The sequence below is a fragment of the Chenopodium album genome, chromosome 13, assembly GCF_948465745.1.
Source record: "Chenopodium album chromosome 13, dcCheAlbu1.1, whole genome shotgun sequence".
Lineage (NCBI taxonomy): Eukaryota > Viridiplantae > Streptophyta > Magnoliopsida > Caryophyllales > Amaranthaceae > Chenopodium > Chenopodium album.
Window position 1 is genome coordinate 26,674,030 of NC_137846.1, and position 20,797 is coordinate 26,694,826.

General features: G+C 36.4%; 1 pseudogene; it reads left to right on the forward strand.

The window, feature by feature from the left end:
- The first annotated feature begins 12,367 nt into the window (after positions 1 to 12,367).
- Positions 12,368 to 19,698, forward strand: LOC145575420 (uncharacterized; annotated as a pseudogene).
- Positions 19,699 to 20,797: the final 1,099 nt, after the last annotated feature.

Consider the following 20,797-nt stretch of genomic DNA (forward strand, 5'->3'; position numbering starts at 1 on the left):
TACTTATGTATGATTGATTTCACCTTAAATCTTTAAATTTTGGCAGATTTTGAATTAATTTAATAATATATACAATGTCTTAAAAAAAATTATGAAATATAATATAACAATCATATAAGGTTGTAATTTTGTATTATTAGTTGATTTAAATAATCTTAATGGATCTCATTTTAAATACTCCATAATTGAATGATAAGATTTTATTGAACGTTATAATTTGTTTTGCACATAAGAAATGTTGGAAGTTTATTTTTTTTTTCTATTTAAATAAAGTCAAAAATAATATTTCTATCATGAAATATATATAGAATTTTTTTAATTGACATTATACGTATCATATCATGCATAATTTCTATCAATATTAGTAAGATGATATTATATATGATTAAAATAATTAGGAAATACTTAATAAATTTGACACAATTAACAAACGTGTAATGAAAAAAAAAAAAGATTTTCTTTACTTAGGAAATCAGAAAATTAGAAGATAATTAGGTCAGGAATTTTTATAAATAAAAAATGGCCCAAAAAAAAGAGAACTATATTTTTGTTTTGGGTAAAAATACCCATGCTACGTAGCCCAATCATAACGGGACACGTGTCATCCAAGGACATGTCCAATAAGGACCACTTACCACTTACCAGTTGAAACGTGACATCCCCAATCAGCAAGGGAAAATGCGGCATTTAGGGCCCAATTCCCGAGAAAGCAGCAAAGCAGCGCAACCCACCAAAGAGGTCAGAGTGACCTAGAGAGGGCACATTTTTCAATGACCCTATAAATATGGAGATTTTCCCCATTTTTGGGGCACGTTAATTTATTACAATACATTCAATTCTCTCACATAAGAGAAAACATTTGATCTCGAAACCTGAGAATATCTTACTTTACCTTTTCCGCACCTTTTTACATTCTCCGTACACGCTCTAACTTGATCGGCGAAGGCGGATTGCGGAACTCCAATGACCTTGAGCTTCCGTTGTTTTGTAGGTAAAGACGCTGGGATCCAGACTCAGTGACGTAACTCTCCAGAGAGACACAGAAAACCCCAAAACATTTGGCGCCGTCTGGAGGGAGATTACCTCTAAGATGGATTCGCAAGAGTCTGTACCACCTCTCTTTGTTCCTGCTCTCTTCAGTTTTGTGACCCGGCTTCTTCCTGCTCTCTTCAGCTTTGTGAGTCGACTGAGCCTGCCGATTCTCTCTTTGTAAGCCAATCACATGAGGGCCTGTGTCGACGGACTGGCCTCTTGGCTGGCTCTCATGTACATATTGGGAATACCTTGCCGAGGTATTCTTGAAACTGGCTGGGAAACTCGGCGTGGAAGCCGAATTAAACAGCTGCTAATTTATGTTTTGCTCGATGATATGTTGAGCATTAGAAAATGATTTTTTGCTACCATCCGGCTGAATCTGTCGGATGACCTTCCTCTGACCCGTCTCGGGTAAGCGAAACTTGGTCCAGTCTATCAAGGTATGAGCCTTCTCCCTGGTATTGGGGTGTGTAGTAGGCTCTCGGTCCCTGACAGACTTGTTCTTCTCACCACGAAAAGGCTTTTTGGCCGACTGAACCTTACTGGAGCCAACCATCTTTTTGTCGATTAGATCCTTGATCTCCCCTTTGAAACTATTCATGAATTTCATGAGGTCGTCTCTAGTTACAGGAGTCACTCCTTTGCCACCTTGGGATGTCCAGACGGCTGTCTGGATAACTTGCTTAGACCTGCTTGATTATTGGTATGTTCCCTCTTATTTGTGAGACGGACGCGTCTTGCTCTCAATGACCATAGGTGTTGACTTCATAGTCATCATCAGTTTTATGGTCAGTTTGGACCTCTACTTCAGCCTTAGGTTGTTTTTCAATAGGAGGTGGTACAGACTCTTTCAAAACAATCTTAGAGGTACTCTCCCTATAGACGGCGCCAAATGTTTCAGGGATTTATGTGTCCTTCAGGAGAGTTACGTCACTAAGTCTATATCCCGGCGTCTGTACCTGCAAAACAACGGAAGCTCCGGGTGGTTGGATTTCCGCCTCCGACGATCTAGTTAGAGCGTGTACGGAGAATGTAAAAAGGTGCGGAAAAGGTAAAGTGAGATCTTCTTGGATTCGGAGATCAGGTTTTTTCTCTAATGTGAGAGAATGGAATGTATTGTAATAATTGGACGTGCCCCATAAATTGAGGAAATCTCTCTATTTATAGGGTCATTGGAAAATGTGTCCTCTCTAGGTCACTCTGATCTAGATTAGGTGGGTTGTGCAGCTTTGTGACTTTCTCAGGAATTGGGCCCTAAATGTCGCCTTTTCCCTTGCCGATTGAGGGATGCCAAGTGTCAAATGGTAAGTGGTCCTTATTAGACCTGTCTTGAGATGACACGTGTTCCATTCTTATTGGGCCACGTAGCATGGGTATTTTTACCCAAAATAATTCGGAATGACAAATTATTATTTTTGTCCATCCTTATATTTTTGTTATGTTCTTGCTACAATTGTGAATGAGGTTAAGCAAATGGCTCTTAATCAACCCATATACATTTTTTTGGTGTTGGGATTTAGCAATACTTGATGGGATTTCACCTTAGATGTAGAAATGTTGTCGCTTTCAATTTTATTTTTATTTCTTTTTCATTTGTTTTATTTTCTTTTCTCTTTTATTTTCTGTTAACCTTGTAAATATAAATACCCATTTTTGGGTTAGAGAGAGAACAAGTAGAATTAGAATTAGAATTCATATCTTAGCTTAGGTTGAGAGCTTATATCTCTAGTTTTAGGGATAGTTTAGGAGTAGTTTAGAGAGAGAAAGTAAGGGATTTCAATGGTGGTTTTGAACCCCTCAATGCCACCGGTTTTGAACCGGTGCCATTGTGGGGGGTGCCAATTATTAGCATGAAAAGCCACCGGTTCAAACCGGTGGCAAAAATGGTTATTGGCACCGGTTAACCGGTGCCAAAAATGGCCCAAAATTTTTTTTTCTTTGTCTTTTTTCACTTTACAATTAAATCAACTAAAATAAAAAAGAACGTCACAATATAAATCGACGAATTTCAATCAATATAATCCAAATTTTACAATATATAATCAAAAAAAAAAAAAATTACAATCAATAACAACATATAAATAAATAAATAAAATTTCAATATAAATCAAAAAAAATTACAATATACTCGTAAATAAAAAAAAATTTACAATATAAATAAAAAAAACCCCATACACATCTAAATCAATATTCTTGAATCTTGATTCTTCAATTTAAGATCTAAATCAATGTACCTGCACCAATTAAAACAAAAAAAAATCGATTAATATAATAAGCTTCGAAAAACAAAAAAAAACCAGAAATTCAATCCAAAAAATTCAAACCCAGAAAAAAAAGCAGGAATTCAAACCCAGAAAAAAAACCAGAAATTCAAATGTATTAAAATCGAATTGAAACCCAGAAAAAAAAACCAGAAATAAAAAAAAAATCAAAATGAAATCCGGAAAAAAAATCAAAATGAAACACAGAAAAAAAAATCAACCCTGAAAAAAAAATCAACCCTGAAATCGAAATTGAAAAAAAAATTTAACCCAGAAAAAAATAAACCCAGAAATCGAAAAAAATAATGAAAATCGAAAAAAAAAACCCAGAGAAAAATAAACCCAGAAAAATAATAAACCCAGAAATCGAAATCGAAAAAAAAAACCAGAAATCGAAAAAAAAAGAAAATCGAAAAAAAACCCATTAAAATCGAATTGAAATGGAAAAAAAACCCAGAAAAAATCCTAAAAATCACGAAAATAAAAAAAAATATAAAAAACCCCAAATTAAAAACGCATGCATTAACCCAAAATAATCGATTATTTTAACCGAAAATTAACCTAAAAAATCAAATTGAAATCCGAAAATCGATTAATTAAACCCAGAAAAATCGAATTAAAATCCAAAATCAAACCCCAAAAAACACATGCAAGAACCCAGAAAAATTGATTAATTAAACCCAAAATAAAACCCAAAAACATCAAACCCATCTTGATTAAATTCGGTGTTGTTCGTGGTCTTGATGGTGGTCTTGGGTGTTGGACTTGGTGGTGGTGTTGGTGGTCATCTTCGATGGTGTTTAGGGGAACACAAGGGGGTTTTTTTTAGGGAGAGGAGAGAGAAGAGAGAGAGGAGAGGAGATCAGGAGAGAGAAAGGAGGAGGGAGGCCGAGTATGAGGGTAGGGTTTAGGGGAATATAAGGGGGGGTTTTTTTTATAAAAGGTTTTTGCCACCGGTTCGGTTGAAACCGGTGGGAATAATGGTTTTTCTCACCGGTTTGAACCGAACCGTTGGCAAAAACCTCTTCTAAAAAACCCGCCTAATTTAACCCATGTTTTCGCCACCGGTTTTGAAGAGCCGGTGGCATTAAGGCAGTGCCATTCTACTTTTTTCACCTAGTGGTAATTGTGTTGATTGATTGTTGAGATTAAAGTGATTAATGAAGGTTTGCATGTGTGTAATTCGATTAGGCCTTGAGAATTATGCTAGATTGCATTGTAATTGCTAATGACACGACCAATTGATTTAGGAATTGCAATTATCGATTGGTTTGGATTGTGATTCTCTTAGTTTGTTATTCATAGTGGACCCTAGCTTAACAATTAGGAGATAGCTCTTTGATTCCAATTGATAGCTCTTATCATTAGTCTTCACAACCATTGATTGGCATGATCTTCCCAAGTTGTTGCAATTGTCATGATTACTTGTTGATCCCCATTCCTAGTGTTTTATTTGTTTGGTTGTTTGTTTTGTTAGTTGTTAGTGTTACCTCTTATCTTTGACTTCGACCTAGCTTAGGCGCATAATTAAGAGTGCTTGAACATTACCGTTTCTTTGGGTTCGACCCTTGACTTACCTCTATACTCGTATTTAGGTTTGTTAAGTGTTTATAAATTTGTTTGGCTCTAGGGAAGATTAGATAACGACCTACATTTTCCCTACGTCACATATTTAGTTCTAGTTTTAAAGAAAGAAGTTTTAAATATTTCATCTTTTGTAATCTGGGGAAAATTCCAACTTTCGTTGTTCATTTGATCTAGGTCTTTATCGTTAATAGAATACTCAACTCTTTTTAGTTGACCTATAGTCATTTTACTTTTATCCTCATCGTCTGATTATGAGTTTTCTAACACTTCCCCTTCCATCATGTTATTTATTTCTTCATAATTTTCATCTTCAAACTCAATATCTTTAGGTTCTTCATTATACTTATTTTCTTCTTCTATTATTTCTACTATTCCTTTATTATTACTTAAAAGCCAATTCTAAAGCTTCGTCTTCTAGTATTTCTATGTAGTTCCAACTACCTAAGGCTTCCATTAATATGTGATTATCTTTCTTACATTCATTAGCATAATGTCCTAATTCCCTACAAGACCAACACTTGCATGTTTTCTTTTTCTCAGGACAATATGTTGCTTTTCTGAAAAACATACTTGGCTTTCTATATTTATGTTTATAATACTTCTTCTTATAGGTTTCTCCTCTTGATCTGTCAAATTTATTTTTCTTATAATTCATTTTCTTGTTATAGTTTTTTCTTTCTCATCCATAGTTATTTGGGAATCCCAACAAGTGAGAAATTATCTCTTTATTTGTTGAGTTCCTGCAACCTCTCTACATTTCTCTTCAATCTATTTTCTTAGGAAAGCAATTCTATTTCCTAAAGCATCCCTAGCTAAGAACTTTTCTTTCCATTTTTAGTATTTTTCACTAATTTCTTCGTTATGAGGACTCGGTAATTTATCGTAGAACATTCCACGATTTGTTTCATTTTCACCAATTTTATAGTAATATGTTTCAAATTCCGTAATATAGTTCTCTACACATATTTCATATTACAGATGGATAAATTACTTAACTTTATTTGATATTCCATTCGTTTTTCATTAGGATCAGCTCTAGGGCCAATAAATTCTAACTCAATGTATTGACATAACTGTCTAAACATTCTAGTTGGAGTTTCACTAGCTCTTAATGTAGTTTTGACTTCTTCGTCTATACCATCATACCAGTCTTCTACACAGCCATAAAAACTATGTTCAATATAGTTTAAGAAATTTTCCGATGTCCATTCATTGTTAATATTAAGTACACTACTCATGCTCTTTTTCCACTATTCTAAAACATCTTGTCTATCTCTTACACCATCTAACTTAAGCTTATAACCAGTTTGACTTATAGGTTCAAGAGTCACTTCTTCTTGTTTAGGTATTTGGTTAGGCATAACCTTGACACTAAACTGGGTAGGCTTCTCTGGTATGTATCTTGGTCGTGTGCAACTTCCTTCTCCTTGATACCTAGGTCTTTGGATAACATTGTTTACATTAATGTTTTCATTAATAATTTTTTCTCCAACATCATTATTATCAATTACTCTTTTACCTAGTTTGTTTTCAATCTTTCGTTAAATCACTTTTACAGGTAGAAAGTCTAGATCATCTAGTTTCATTAATCCCATTTGTTGATATAAATCTTCCTCTAAAGTAGCATAGTAATTTTCCTCTACTACATTATTAGCAGCAATTCCTTTTTCAGAAATTATTTTCATGATATCAGTTATCTTATATTATCGGGGTCTTTTTTTTTATCAAACAAGCTTTGTAATTCTTCAATTGTTTTCTCCTAAAGATGATGGACCATCTTTAGTTTCTTTGTTATTTTCTTGATTACTAGTACGTCTTTTAGGGAGTGATACATTAAACTTCTTATTTTTATGTAGATTTGAAAAGGATATTTATATTTATACGGGATAAATTTTCTTTACTAGGTGATACTTCTTTAATAGATTGATGTCTTACTTCGTTTGTTAAAGCAAGTTGTATTTGTTTAACTTGTTCTTTTAGATTACTTACTTTTTTTTATCAATATTGGTTGTGGTTATTGATATTGTGTTTTCAATATTTATACAACGAGCATGTATGTTATCAACCTCTAATCTTAATTCGCCAATTTGATCTACTATATAATTAAGGACTAGGCCAAAATTACTAGTATTTTCTGGAATATGATAATAACGCTTAAAATCAGGTTTCTTACACTCAGTAGAAGGCCTAGTATTCTCCAACTTTACTTAATAATTAACAACTTAGTTAACTTTTAACAGTATGGCTCTGATACCAATTCTCACAGCTTAACAGTTTCTAATTTATACTAACAGTATTGTCTTCCTTAATAATAGATTTCACTTATGCGATAACAGTATACAAATATAACACTTTATTTCTAATACAAACACTTAGCCTTTTAATATATAAGTACAACTGAAAAGAGGAAAATGACACCTCGAAAACAATATTGAAGAAACATATAATAATATTAAATTTATTATAACAAGCACAAACATAAAATAACAGTATTAAAATAGCAAATTACGTTTTTCCAATACTTAGCGAATTTTTTTTTTCAACGTAGGTATGGACCTTTGTTGTCCCTACCTGGTAGTGGGCTATACTTACTCAAAACGAGGAATGAGAGAGAAAATAAAATGAGAAAGATACTACATTGAAAGAAAATGAGTTTTCCCAAATTTATATATATTAGAGTTGTTTAGTACTCCTAATGAAAATGTGGTAGGTAGGTTGTAGTATTAGGTCAGGCTTTGGGTCTTTGGGAAAGCGATTTATAGTTGGATTTGCTACTAATATGCTTTAATTTACGGATGAATGTTACTAGATGTTTAATTATGCCGATAAGGGCTAAATATTTCTTTGTCTTCTTCTGCTGGCCTTTAGCATTTTTCTTGGATATATATAGCTGCTTCTCAGTTTGTCCAAACACATTATAAAACAACAAACACTTCATCTTTCACAAAAAATATCTTTTCATTTTTTGAGCAACTATCTGAGTTTCAGTTTGGTTTGTAACTGCACACAAAATCTAGTGTGGTGCTAATTCTAGAGGGTGACTACTTCAGGACTACTACACAAGGTAGCGCAAAATCGTCTTTTAGGACAGTGGTACACCACGCCACATCAATTGTCAATTTTGTTTATGCATCATTGAGAAGTATTTTGTGATTTATTGCTTATAGTATGTCAGGTTATCCATAATGCTTCCTAAGGGGATTATATTGGTGCATAAAGACCAAAGGGTAATATACAGTTGAATAACTCTATAGGCGCATAACACCTATTTGTTAGCAAACATATAGGATGACATACTTGAAATTAAGTTGAATTTTGTCACATGAAATTGGGCCAAGGTGGAATGAATTTTGGTGAAAAATATGATGGTAAAAAGTACCACTACGTGCATAACAGTAAACAAAAAGTACTATTAAGACAACTTATACTTAATAGTATATTACACATGCATAATAGTATAAAGCTAATATGCACGAGCAACAGCAACATCAAGCTAGCAGTGTTTAAATTGGTGCGTAATAGCATGCATGAGCAGCAACAGCATTAAGCTAGCAGTGTGTGGCGCGCGGTGCCCTCGGTCAGTAGCCTGCAAGCATGCGTGACGTGCTGGGCCAAGGCAGCAGCACTACCGCACATGAGTGCGGCGAGCAGCATGCCTAGCCGCACGCACCAAGCGCCACCAAGGCTGCTTGGGTGCCAAGGCATGGCTTGCCACGTGGCAGCCATACATTGGAGCCGAGAGAAATGAGAGAGGGCGGTTTTGGGAGCCTTGGGGATCAAGGCTTGGTCCCCCCTTCCCTTGTGGTCCTTACCTAACCTCTCCTCTTAGAATGCCACTTGTTGATTAATTAATTGTTTGCTATTTTCTTTTATTTTGATTTAAAAATAAAAAGGAAAAATTTATTTTACCAACTCTCCCACATTGATGGGAGAGTGGAATTCTCTCATGATATTTTCTATAAATACCCACCATGGAATTTGGAGAAATTCACTTGAGTAGAAACTCAATAAGGCATCTCCACTTGAGAGAAAACCTTTAAGTTCATATAATACTCGAGTAGTGTTTTGGTTTGACTTGGCTAAACTCCAAGTAAGAGACCGGTCGGGGACGAGTTGCAGGTGGATACCGTAGGAGGTCTCTGCGCTTGCAAGACTTGGCTTTGTAGTAAGAGCTCCGAGTGAGAGCGAAGGACGCGGCAAGGGTAAGAATGTCTTTTCTCTCTTTCTTGTTATTTATGTCGTTTTAGTTATATTAATTGTGAGCGGGTCATGGGGTCGGGTTTTGTTTCGCGGTGAGTTAGACTCATCGAAACCCAAAAGCGGTATCGGAGCCTTGCTCATTTATTTTTAAAACTAAAAATTTTCAAGTGTTTAAAAATGATTTAATTTATGGTTATGTTGCTACTGAGAATAGTAGCTCAATTTTATTAATTATAATCTCGTTTTATTAAGAACCTTGGCTCTAGAACCTAGATTTTCTCCCAAGACTAGAGAATTTTGGGTGGAATCGATATTCTGGAAACATTCTGAATCTTTAAGGTTGTGAAAAAGCCAAATTCTGTCCAGAAATTCCTGTTTCGAGGGGTTTTTCATTTTAACGAAAATTTTTAAATCTTTTAAACCTTGAATCTTAATGGCATATTAAATGTGATTATGCATTTGGTTATTTCCTTTATGCTTCTGTAATTTTAGACCACTTTTGAGCATAATTATTTGGTAGTAATTCATGTTTATTAGTTGACTCAAATTTTCACATAATTGCAAATAAATTGTTTTAAGTGTGAAAAGTTTGATTGTTGAGGCTTCTAAGTACAAAAGATTCAATCTTTAATTATGTTAAGTGATTAAAACTTTGTGTTACTAAATTCCATGTATGAACTTTTTATTTTAATCATTTATTAAGTTGATTGGAATCATAAAGTTTCAATCTTGTGATAGAATTTTAATTTATCTCATATTGGAAGATATAATTTTCAAGGATTCACAAGTTAAAGCTGGAATCTTTATTTGAATTTTTATGTTCATAATTCCAACCCTCTCTTTAATTTTTTCAAATTTTATATTTAATTTATGTTAGTTAAATTAATGTTGAGAATATCCCTATTCATTTTATTACATCAAGTTGAACCAATTTTATTAAAGAATAGTTATTGGAAATAATTTTTGTTTTGTGCACTTGAATGAATTTATTAAGTTGGACTTGTTATATTTTTCATTTTGCTCATTAAATTAATTCTAAAATTAATTTGGAATTAATTAATTTTGTCATGCAAAAATTCGGAATCCCGAGAGTGTAGCACGCAAACCATGGTAAAACCACCCTCGGCCAGCCGGGCTACATAGCAGCCCACATGTGGATACCAAGTTGGTTGCGCTTCGTGCGTGCGCAGTAAGGCAGCAGCAACACAACAGCAACATTAAGGCGGCAGCAGCATGCTGCGGCTGTGCGTACTTGCTTGCTACTTGGTACGTGTGGTGCGCTGCTTGGTGCGTAGGGGTAGTTGTGTGTGTGCGGGTGTACTGCTTGCTTACGGCATGATGTGCGCACAACAGCAAGCTCGTGTGTCCTTCGTGGCCACGAGTCGCAAGCACGCCTCATAGCCCCGTAGGGAACACTACGTGTATGCGATGCTTTAGGCTATGGGAGTGACGCTTGGCTCGGGCCACGACTGTGCGCACGACCCCTTAATAGGCACCTGTGCTCTGGTGTCTAGCACACCAAGCCGAAAGGCTTGATGTTAGGGACTTTGGGGTTTAAGGGCTATGCTAATTTTGCGTTTTGTCAATTTTAATTATTTAGTTATATTTAAATTATTTTAATTAAATTTTGGAGGCACGGCCTCGGTTTTGAGCGGCACTTGCAAATTTTTATTTTGGCAAAATTTTTGGTTTACCAACTTAATTAATTGGATTAATTAAGACGGATGCGGAATTTAGTGGGAGCTTCAATTTTTATTGCGCTTAATCACATAATTGGTTAAACAACTTTGACTAATTTTAATTAGGCACGTTAATCGGATTAACCACCTAATTAGTTACTAGTTTACGCGTGTTTGTGCATTGTTACTTGTTTATCATTGTAAAATACATGGGCCATTCACATATACTGAATGGATGAATGGAATGTATATTCTCTCACAGGTTTTATTAAATGGCAACTAGTGGGGTCCGATTAGGATAGAAAATACGGACTGCGTTCCGTCATGTATTTTTGTTAATCTAAATATGGTATGCGAACCGTTGAGTATTTTTGTACCTTAATATTTAGATTATTCCTAATCATAGATACTAGTATTTGCATTATTTTGGTTATGTCTTGAAGACGGAGGTTCTTGGAAGACGAAACCATGAAGTTGCAAAAGAGGACCCTTGAAGACTCAAGGGGTCATGCTAGTTTCCAAATACATCATTTACTTATGTTTTCGATATATTTTTATGATTATATATATGAATAATATGTTAGAAGCATGTTTAGGATTTTAAATGTTGCGATGATTAATTAAGTTCACTAGGTCCCTAAAATATTGAGTAAAATTTGCCATTCCAAAACAACACTTACCGACCTATTGAGAGTAGTGATGGGCTATGCCAAAGCGAGGCATCACTATTACTCCTAGGATACGTAAGGAATACCGGGTATGCATGTTTGTTTTGGTTATACTCAATGATATGAGTGATGGAGTCCTAACACGTCGTGGCAAAACGGATAAGTTGTTGAAAGAGCATTAGATGTGACGATTTATCCAACCAAGAGTGGCTTAGAGCCATTAGCAAAGAGTTGCTTACCTTAGAATATTAAGTGTTAAGACAAGCCAAAGCATGCTTAACTACACATTGATTCTTTAGATCTTGGAATCGACTTATTCTCATGAAATGGGGACAATTTCAATGTGTGAATAAGACGTTTAAATAAGTTTGATAAATTTGCATGATTTCAATCTTATTTAAGTATTATGAATGGTTTTTTCACTTCAAATTCTTTCAATTGTAGATTCATGTCTTCAACTAACAACGACAACAACCTAATGTTCCTAGAACTTCCCGAAAAGTTACCATTTTCCTTGAACTTGGTGAACTTTAAGGAGTCGGAAGAGGAACTCCGAAAGACCCTCCGAAATTGCTACCTAGAGCACATTCTCGACATACCCATCTCGAGTTTTTACTCAAAAGGGGTTATGAGCGATAAGGCTTATAAGGAATGGAGTTAGGATTGCAAAAGAGTCTCTTGACTTATGGCAAACTCCATCCCGGAACAATAGAAGGGGAAGTTCTCCAACTATTTTCCGGACATGCTCCTAAAAGATCTAAAGGATATTGTCAATTTGAGGGTCACCAAGAGCATCAAAGGCAACTATGATGGTCTCGTGGAGGAAGAGACTAGGTTACTCTCCAACATGAAGATCTAACCACCGTAAGAAGGGTGCCTTTCCAAGGAGAGGCAAGAGGTATGGGCACAAGTCTACAATGCTAGACTAAGACCCGAAATGCCACTTCGAGCCCCCGTGCTCCGAATGACAAGGCTATTCACTCACTTGGTGCTCATTGGCAAGCTGGTGGAGGATAATCAAGTGGCTCACATGCTATTAAGTTCTCTCCACTCGGGCTATGTCGCATTGAAGATGCGGCTAACTGCCAATCAGAAAAAACTCACGTTGATGGAGGTTGTCCATGAGCTTCAAAGGGCCGATTCTTGCAGAGGTACTAAGCTCAAGCTTGCTTTAAAGGCAAAGAAGAAGGAGTTCAAGAACAAGGAAAAGATGCAATGCTTCTACTGTAGTCGGCAGGGCCACTATAAGACAGAATGCAGCATGTACCTGGAAGATAAGGCAAAGGGAAGAGAAATCTCTACCTCAGGTATCTTCTTTATAAACTTACGCTTGAATACAAGCAATTCATAAGGTATTAGATACCATTAATAACTCACTATATGCTCCTATTTCAGGAACCAAGTGAGAATGGCTTACCAAGTGATGTGGATATACAAGCGGAAGAAGAAGACAATCTTTCCGGAAGGCTTGTAATCACATAGTTTGTCTTGACATAGAACTTATTTAAGTTTTTGTTATCGACCATACATTGATCTTCCGACGTTGGACGTCATTTTGTTTTGATCACAAGACTATTATTTCAAAAGTCTTGCTTATATGGTATGACACGTTTATCTAAAATGTGTGCTTTCATTAGACAACCAAGTTTATAATGTTAATAATACCACTAAGAAAGCTAACACCATTTAGTCAAATGAGACGTACTTGTGGCATTGTCATATTGGCCACATTAAGATCAAACGCATCAAGAAACTTGTACAGGAAGGTGTTCTTGACTCATTTGATTTACAATCGTTTAAGAATTGTGAAGGATGTTTATTAGGTAAAATGATAAAGCAGCCATTCTCCAAGTTGGGAGAAAGGGCAGGTGACTTATTGGGCCTAATACACACCGATGTATGTGGACCAATGAGCACAACCATAAGGAACGGCCATCGATATTTTATCACCTTCACAGACGACTATAGTGGATATGGATATGTCTACTTTATGGCGAACAAATCTGAATCGTTTGAAAAAAATCAAAGAATTACAGAGTGAAGTTGAAAATCAGCTTGGCAAGAAAATCAAAGCCCTTCGATTGGATCGAGGTGGTGAATACATGAGCCAAGAATTTGATGACCATCTGAAAGAAAAGGGTATACTTTCAGAGTTGACACCTCCAGGAACTCCAAAATGGAACAGAGTATCCGAAAGGAGAAATCGAACCTTGCTGGACATAATACGATCAACAATAGGTCTTAGTGAACTTCTTATCTCTTTCTGGGGACACGCACTTCTAACCGAGGCACTAACACTGAATCGTGCTCTATCAAAAGCTGTGGAAAAGACTCCATATGAGCTATGGACGAAGAAACCTCTAAGGTTGTCTTTTCTCAAGATATGGGGATGTGAAGCATATGTCACAAGAAATTAATTTCTGACAAACTTCACCCTAAATCCGACAAGGTTTTCTTTGTGGGCTACCCAAAAGAAACCAAAGGGTATTACTTCTACAACAAATCCGAGAACAAAGTGTTTGTTGCTCGCGATAATGTCTTTTTGGAGAAGGAACCCCTTTCCGAATTGATAAGTGGGAGGAAAATCGAACTCGATGAAGTTTGAGAGGATGAGCAACATAATCAAATTGATAGTCAAAGTGCTCAAACAACATCTATTGACGCTGGTCAAAATGTGAAAAGTCAAACCGACAATGCAAATGCTCAGTTCGTTAACCTACGTAGGTCGTAGAGGCCAAGGTCTCAACCTGATAGGTATCTTGGTGTTGTATTAACCGAGAATCAGGACATCCTGGTAGTGGATGGAGACGAACCGGCAAACTATGAGCAAGCGATGGCGAGCACCGACTCTGCTAAATGGCAAGAGGCCATGAGATCTGAAATGGATTCCATGATTGAAAATTAAGTTTGGGACTTGGTTGACCTACTCAAAGGTTACACACCTATCGGATGTAACTGGATTTTCAAATAGAAAACCGACAAATATGGAAATGTATTCATTTACAAAGCTAGACTGGTAGCAAAAGGTTACAGGGAAATTCATGGTATTGATTACGATGAATCCTTTTCTCCAATCACAATGCTTACATCCGTTCGGATCACCCTAGCGATTGCTGCATATTACAATTATGAAATATGGAAGATGGATATCAAAACCGCCTTCCTCAATGGAATTTTTGAAGAAACTATGTATATGACATAGGATGAAGGTTTTATCGACCAAAACAATGCTGTGAAAGTGTGTAAGCTTAAAAAGTCCAATTATGGGCTAAAGCAAGCTAGCAGAAGTTGGAATCTGCGATTCGATGAAGTCGTCAGTAAGTTTGGTTTTATCAAGAATCAAGATGAATCTTGCGTTTACAAGAAGGTCAGTGGGAGTGACATCGCCTTCCTAATCTTATATGACGATGACATATTGCTCATTGGAAATAGTATTCCGATGTTAGAGTCTGTAAAAGCCTGGCTTGGAAAATGTTTTTCAATGAAAGACTTGGGAGAGACTCAGTACATATTAGGCATCAAGATCTATACGGATAGATCTAAGAGGATGATTGGATTAAGCCAGAGTACTTATATTGATAAGGTACTGGCTCGATTCAACATGCAGTAGGCCAAGAGAGGTCACTTACCCATGTCACATGGCATAACCCTAAGCAAGTAGTAGTGTCCACAAACACCTTATGAGCGGGAAAGGATGAATCAGATTCCATATGCTTCGCTTAGATCGATCATGTATGCTATGATATGTACGAGGCCAGATGTATCGTACGCCTTGAGTGCTACTAGTCGATACCAATCAGACCCAGGGGAGGCGCATTGGACTTCGGCCAAGAATATCCTGAAGTATTTAAAAAGGAACAAGGATAAATTCTTGGTATATGGTGGCTCAGAAGAATTAGTTGTTGAAGGTTGTACCGACGTAAGCTTCCAAACAGACAGAGATGATTACAAATCAACGACTGGATATGTGTTATGTCTAAATGGAGGAGCGTTTAGTTGGAAGAGTGCCAAGCAGAGCACAACTGCAGATTCTACAACTGAAGTCGAATACTTGGCAGCCTATGAAGCGGCTAAGGAGGCAGTTTGGATTCGTAAGTTCGTTGGTGAACTTAATGTTATACCCTCCATCAAGGGTCCAATAGCCCTCTTTTATGACAATAATGGAGCTATTGCTCAGGCCAGAGAGCCAAGGGAACGTTAGAAGGTCAAACATGTCAAGCGGCGATTTCACATGGTAAGGGAATGGAAATCAGAGGGTGAAATCAGAAGTTGTAAAGTTGAAACGGACGACAATGTAGCCAATCCACTTACTCAACATCTTCCTCATCTGAAGCACAACAAGCACGTTGAGGCAATGGGAATTAGGCATGTTGGAGATTGGTTTTGATTTCCCTGTTTAGTATTTTAATTAATTTTTCAACATTTTAATGTAAGACACTAAGATGAACCATTTAATTTCATGCAATTTTATCACTCCGTTTCTATTTAATTATGGTTTAGAATTAAATATTGAGTCCATTCGATTTCGAGAATATTCAAAATAGGGTATCAAGACTAGTCTTGGATTAAGAAACACCTATTAAGTGAACATTGAATATTATATAAAAAAAATTATCCCTAATCAAGGTCATTTAAATGATGGACGATTAATGACCACTTGAGATTAGTGTGTAGTTTGAATTATAGCACCGTTTCTTGTGCTACAAGGACATAATTGTCATAAATCATTTGCAGAGGTATTGGTTTAGAACCATACTAGAATGACGTATGAGAATACGTTAAGAGATTTAAAAATCATCATAAGTATACTTCTCATTATGGCTATCGGAACTTCTTTCCTCAACCATGAGTATTGTGAGTTCTCTTGTTTGAGTACTAGTCCGTTTTGATGTTAGTCAAACGTCTGCCGTACATGGAGATTATAACGGCAACACTCGGGCGGCTAGGTCCTCTTAGTAAGAGAAGCTGACAGTACAAGACTGGGAATGTCCCCCTACTAATAATAGGGAACATGTCTTTGTTGTTTACAAGGCCACTCGAAGACCGAGACTGTGAAAATGCATGGCCATGCTCAGATGGATTTTAGAAATCATCTGTTTATAGACAGTCAAACTCGGATTTCGAGAAACACTTCTTGACGTAATAAGGATGACGAATAATCTTTATAGTTCATGAAGAGACATTAAGTGACATAGGAAATAGGGTATACACAAAAACTGCACTTATCCGGAAAAACAAGTGGGATATTGATAGGAATGGTGTCATTCGAACATGTGTATTACTCCGATAGAGGGTTCGGAATTATTAAAAAGCTAATTATTCGGTAAGGTCAAGTGATCAGAATGCCTAGTTGGAGGCCTCTTCCGATCCGCAATATTAAGCCATAATTAATATTACATCTTAATCTTGACTGAATCCTTCGGGTCACACCCAAGCAACTAACGATCCGACATGACAAACTAATTCGGAAGGAATTAACGATCCGACACAACAAGCTAGGAGCGTCGAAACCGAGTGTCGGAAGTCGAGTCGAATTAATAAAAAAACGAGACGGTAAAATCAATTATTAATAAACAATTTACAGAAATACCCCTAGCATCGGAATGCCCCGAGCAAACCGAGTGCTAAGGGCACTTGGTATAGCAAGGTGGCTAGCTTGCACACCAAACCAAGCTTAAGCTGGTTGGTTGGTGCTGCGGCATGCTAGCACACCACTGATAGCAGTGCTGCTAGCACATGGCTAGCAAGCCGTGCTAGCATGCACGAGCAACAGTAGCATCAAGCTAGCAGTGCGCGTGCTAGCACTGCTAACAGTGTGTGTCACGCAGTGCCCTCGGGTAGCAGCCCGCAAGCATGCGTGGCGTGCTGGGCCGAAGCAGAAGCATTGCCACAAATGAGTGCGCCCAGCAGCAGGCCTAGTCACATGGCAACAACACATTGGAGCCGAGAGAAATGAGAAAGGGCGGTTTTGGGAGCCTTGGGGATTAAGGCTTGGTCCCCCCCTCCCTTGTGGTCCTTACCCTACCTCTCCTCTTTGAATGCCACTTGTTGATTAATTAGTTGTTTGTTATTTTCTTTTATTTGAATTAAAATTAAAAAAGGAAAATTGATTTTACCAACTCTCCCACATTGATGGGAGAGTGTAATTCTCTCATGACATTCTCTATAAATACCCACCTTCAGATTTAGAGAAAGTCACTTGAGTAGAAACTCAATAAGGCATCTCCACTTGAGAGAAAACCTTTAAGTTCATATAATACTCGAGTAGTGTTTTGGTCCGACTTGGTTAAACTCAAAGTAAGAGACCGGTCGGGGTCGAGCTGCGGGTGGAGGTCTCTGCGCTTGCAAGACTTGGCTTTGAAGTAAGAGCTCTGAGTGAGAGCGAAGCACGCGGTAAGGGTAAGAATGTCTTTTCTCTCTTTCTTGTTATTTATGTCGTTTTAGTTATATTAATTGTGAGCGGGTCATAGGGTCGGGTTTTGTTCCGCGGTCAGCTGGACTCATCGAAACCCAACAATTTAATCTGTAAATTTCTTGTGACATGGGAACCTAACTTGTCATGATTTTGTGCAATTGTGATTTTGTGCTTTGATTTGTTGGTGTCCGGTGGTTTGTTTATAGGGATGATGGCACTTTTTTGTATCTTCTATATGTTTTATACTTCTATGGTTGATTAAAATTGTATTGCTTACAAGTTGTTAATGATACTATTGATTTAACTTAAGATAAGCAAAGTTTGATTTTGGGTATTATTTATTCATAATTAAAAAGATGTCCGATGAAGTCTCTACTTGAGAGTCGCTGAAATGTGTAACGGATGATGACAAAGATATGGAGTTTATTTTAGTAGTTATAGGTTTTATTATCACAGTAGTAGGTGCATGTTATGGCCAAAAGTATAGGCTTAAGGAGGTAACGTGGAATGAGCATGAGGGTGCCTTAACTAGAGCTACTTGGATGAACACTTTAAAAAATTATAGGAGGTAACGTGGAATGAGCATGAGCGTGCCTTAACTAGAGCTACTTGGATGAACACTTAAAAAAATTATAGGATTTGTCGAGAACAGTTAAGGCTTGACATAAGCTGTTCTAATAAATTATGTAATATGTTGAAAACTAAGGGAGGTTTAAAGACAACAAGAAAGTCACGGTAAAAGAGATAGTTGCATTGTTTCTTCATATTCTTGCCCAAGATTTGAAAAATAGAACGCTATCTTTGCTCGTTCTGGAGTGACCGTGAGTCGTCAATTCCATATAGTCCTTCGATCTATTTTGAAGATTGAAAAGTATTACATCAAGCAATTTGACCAAACCACTAGTTTTGCCGAGGATAACAAGTGGAAATGGTTTGAGGTAAAATCAATATGACCAATAGTTTTAATAATTTAGATATCTTTTTATTAGGCTAAGTTATGTATTATGAAATTTAATGCTAGGGTGTTGTTGGAGCTCTTGATGGAACACACATTAAGATGACCGTCCCTATTGAGGATCATCCACGCTATCGAGATAGGAAAGGTGACCTTAGTAATAATGTCTTAACGACTTGTGATTCAAATCTTAGTTTCACATATATCTTACCCAGTTTGGAAGGGTCCGCATCAGATCCTCGTGTGCTTTGTGATGCGTTAAGGAGGCCTAATGGGCTTAAAATACCAAGAAGTAAGAGTTTAGATCTTTTTTCTCTTAACTTAGTTATTTTATATTGAATCTTATATGACTAATCTAATATTTGATAATGCAGACAAATACTTTCTTATGGATTTGGGCTTTTCAAACTGTGAGAGATTTTTAGCTCCATACAAAGGGACCCATTATCATTTAAATTTGTGGCGGGGAAAAACTCCAACAAATTATATGGAACTTTTCAACTTACGACATTCCTTCGCCCGAAACACTATCGAGATGTCTTTTGGATTGTTGAAGAAATGTTGGAGCATTCTTAGGGATCCTTGTTTTTTTGGGAAAAAGACTCAAATTAGGATAATAAATGCATGTTTCATCCTTCATAACTTTTTGAGAGAGGAAAAAATGGAAGAAACGACTCTTATGCAAGAGGTAGAACAAGAGTTGTTAAATATGGAAGTAATTGATGTAGAAGAAGAAGAAGAAGAAGAAGAAGAAGAAGAAGAAGAAGAAGAAGAAGAAGAAGAAGACTATATTTTAATTGCTCGATCAACAAAAGAGTGGAATGAGTTTAGGGATAGACTTGCCAAGAAGATGTTTAAAGAGTATCAAGGGAGGAGACTTCGAATTTTGATTACTTAATGAAATGGGTAATAGGTCTGCCTTGCATTATTGCATTTTTGGAGTAAATTTTTTATTAGGTCTATTTCCATTTAAGGACAGTGTTTAGTGCTTGAATGTGTTGTGTTTGCCAACATTTATTGCTGATAGATTTACCTAAGTTATGCATGATACTATATATGCTTATTTTTTAGCTCTGGCATTTTTTTTTCTTTTGTTGTTTATCTTGGCTATGTCTGTTAATGTTTACATTGTGATGTTTAGGAAAAATGACTTCTAAAAGACAAGGCAAACAACCTATGGGTCCTCCTAATAGAAGGGGATATGTTTCGTGGAATTCAAAAATGGATGAGATACTTACTTCTACGTTGTTTGAGCAAATAAATGAAGGGAACAAGGGTGATGGAGATATCAAGTCACAAGCATATCAAGACGTGTTTGACAAGTTAAGGGTTGACTTAGGCATGTTTATAACTGTAGATCATGTGAGGAATCGGATTAAGGTTTGGAAAAAGCACTATTCCGTGATTACTGAAATTTGAACTTACACAAAGTTTAAATGGGATGAAAAAAAGATGGTGGTGATCCTTGCAGAACAACTTGGTGATTGGTATACGTACTGTACGGTATGCTTCATTTACTAAAAGTTGGTTAGCAATATTAGCACTACAAGACATGACTAAATGCTGTGAGTTTACATGATAGGGAAGTATAAATAAAAAGAGAATGGTTCATGCTTGATAATTCTGATGACTTTTCAACTTGTTGTGAACTGATGAGTCTTCTGCATAGACTGATGATTTTAGTTTACATGTTATGTCTATAAAATTTCATTGTACTCCATATTTATTCTTATTCTTTTGAAAATGACATGTTGCTCTTTACTTTTCCATGTTTCTTTTCCCATTGGTGCTTCTTGGAATTATATTGCTATCTATTCAGACATTTGATTGAGTTGGAGGATTGCTATTATTGTATGCAAACCAAATGAGGTTCTGTTTGTTTGAAGCTATATGATTCACCTCTTGTCAGTTTTGCCATGTGATGATGAAGTAAAACCATTTTTAACAAGGCCAAATCTGTTGAATGATGGGAGTTTTAGGATTGATTAGAAATATCA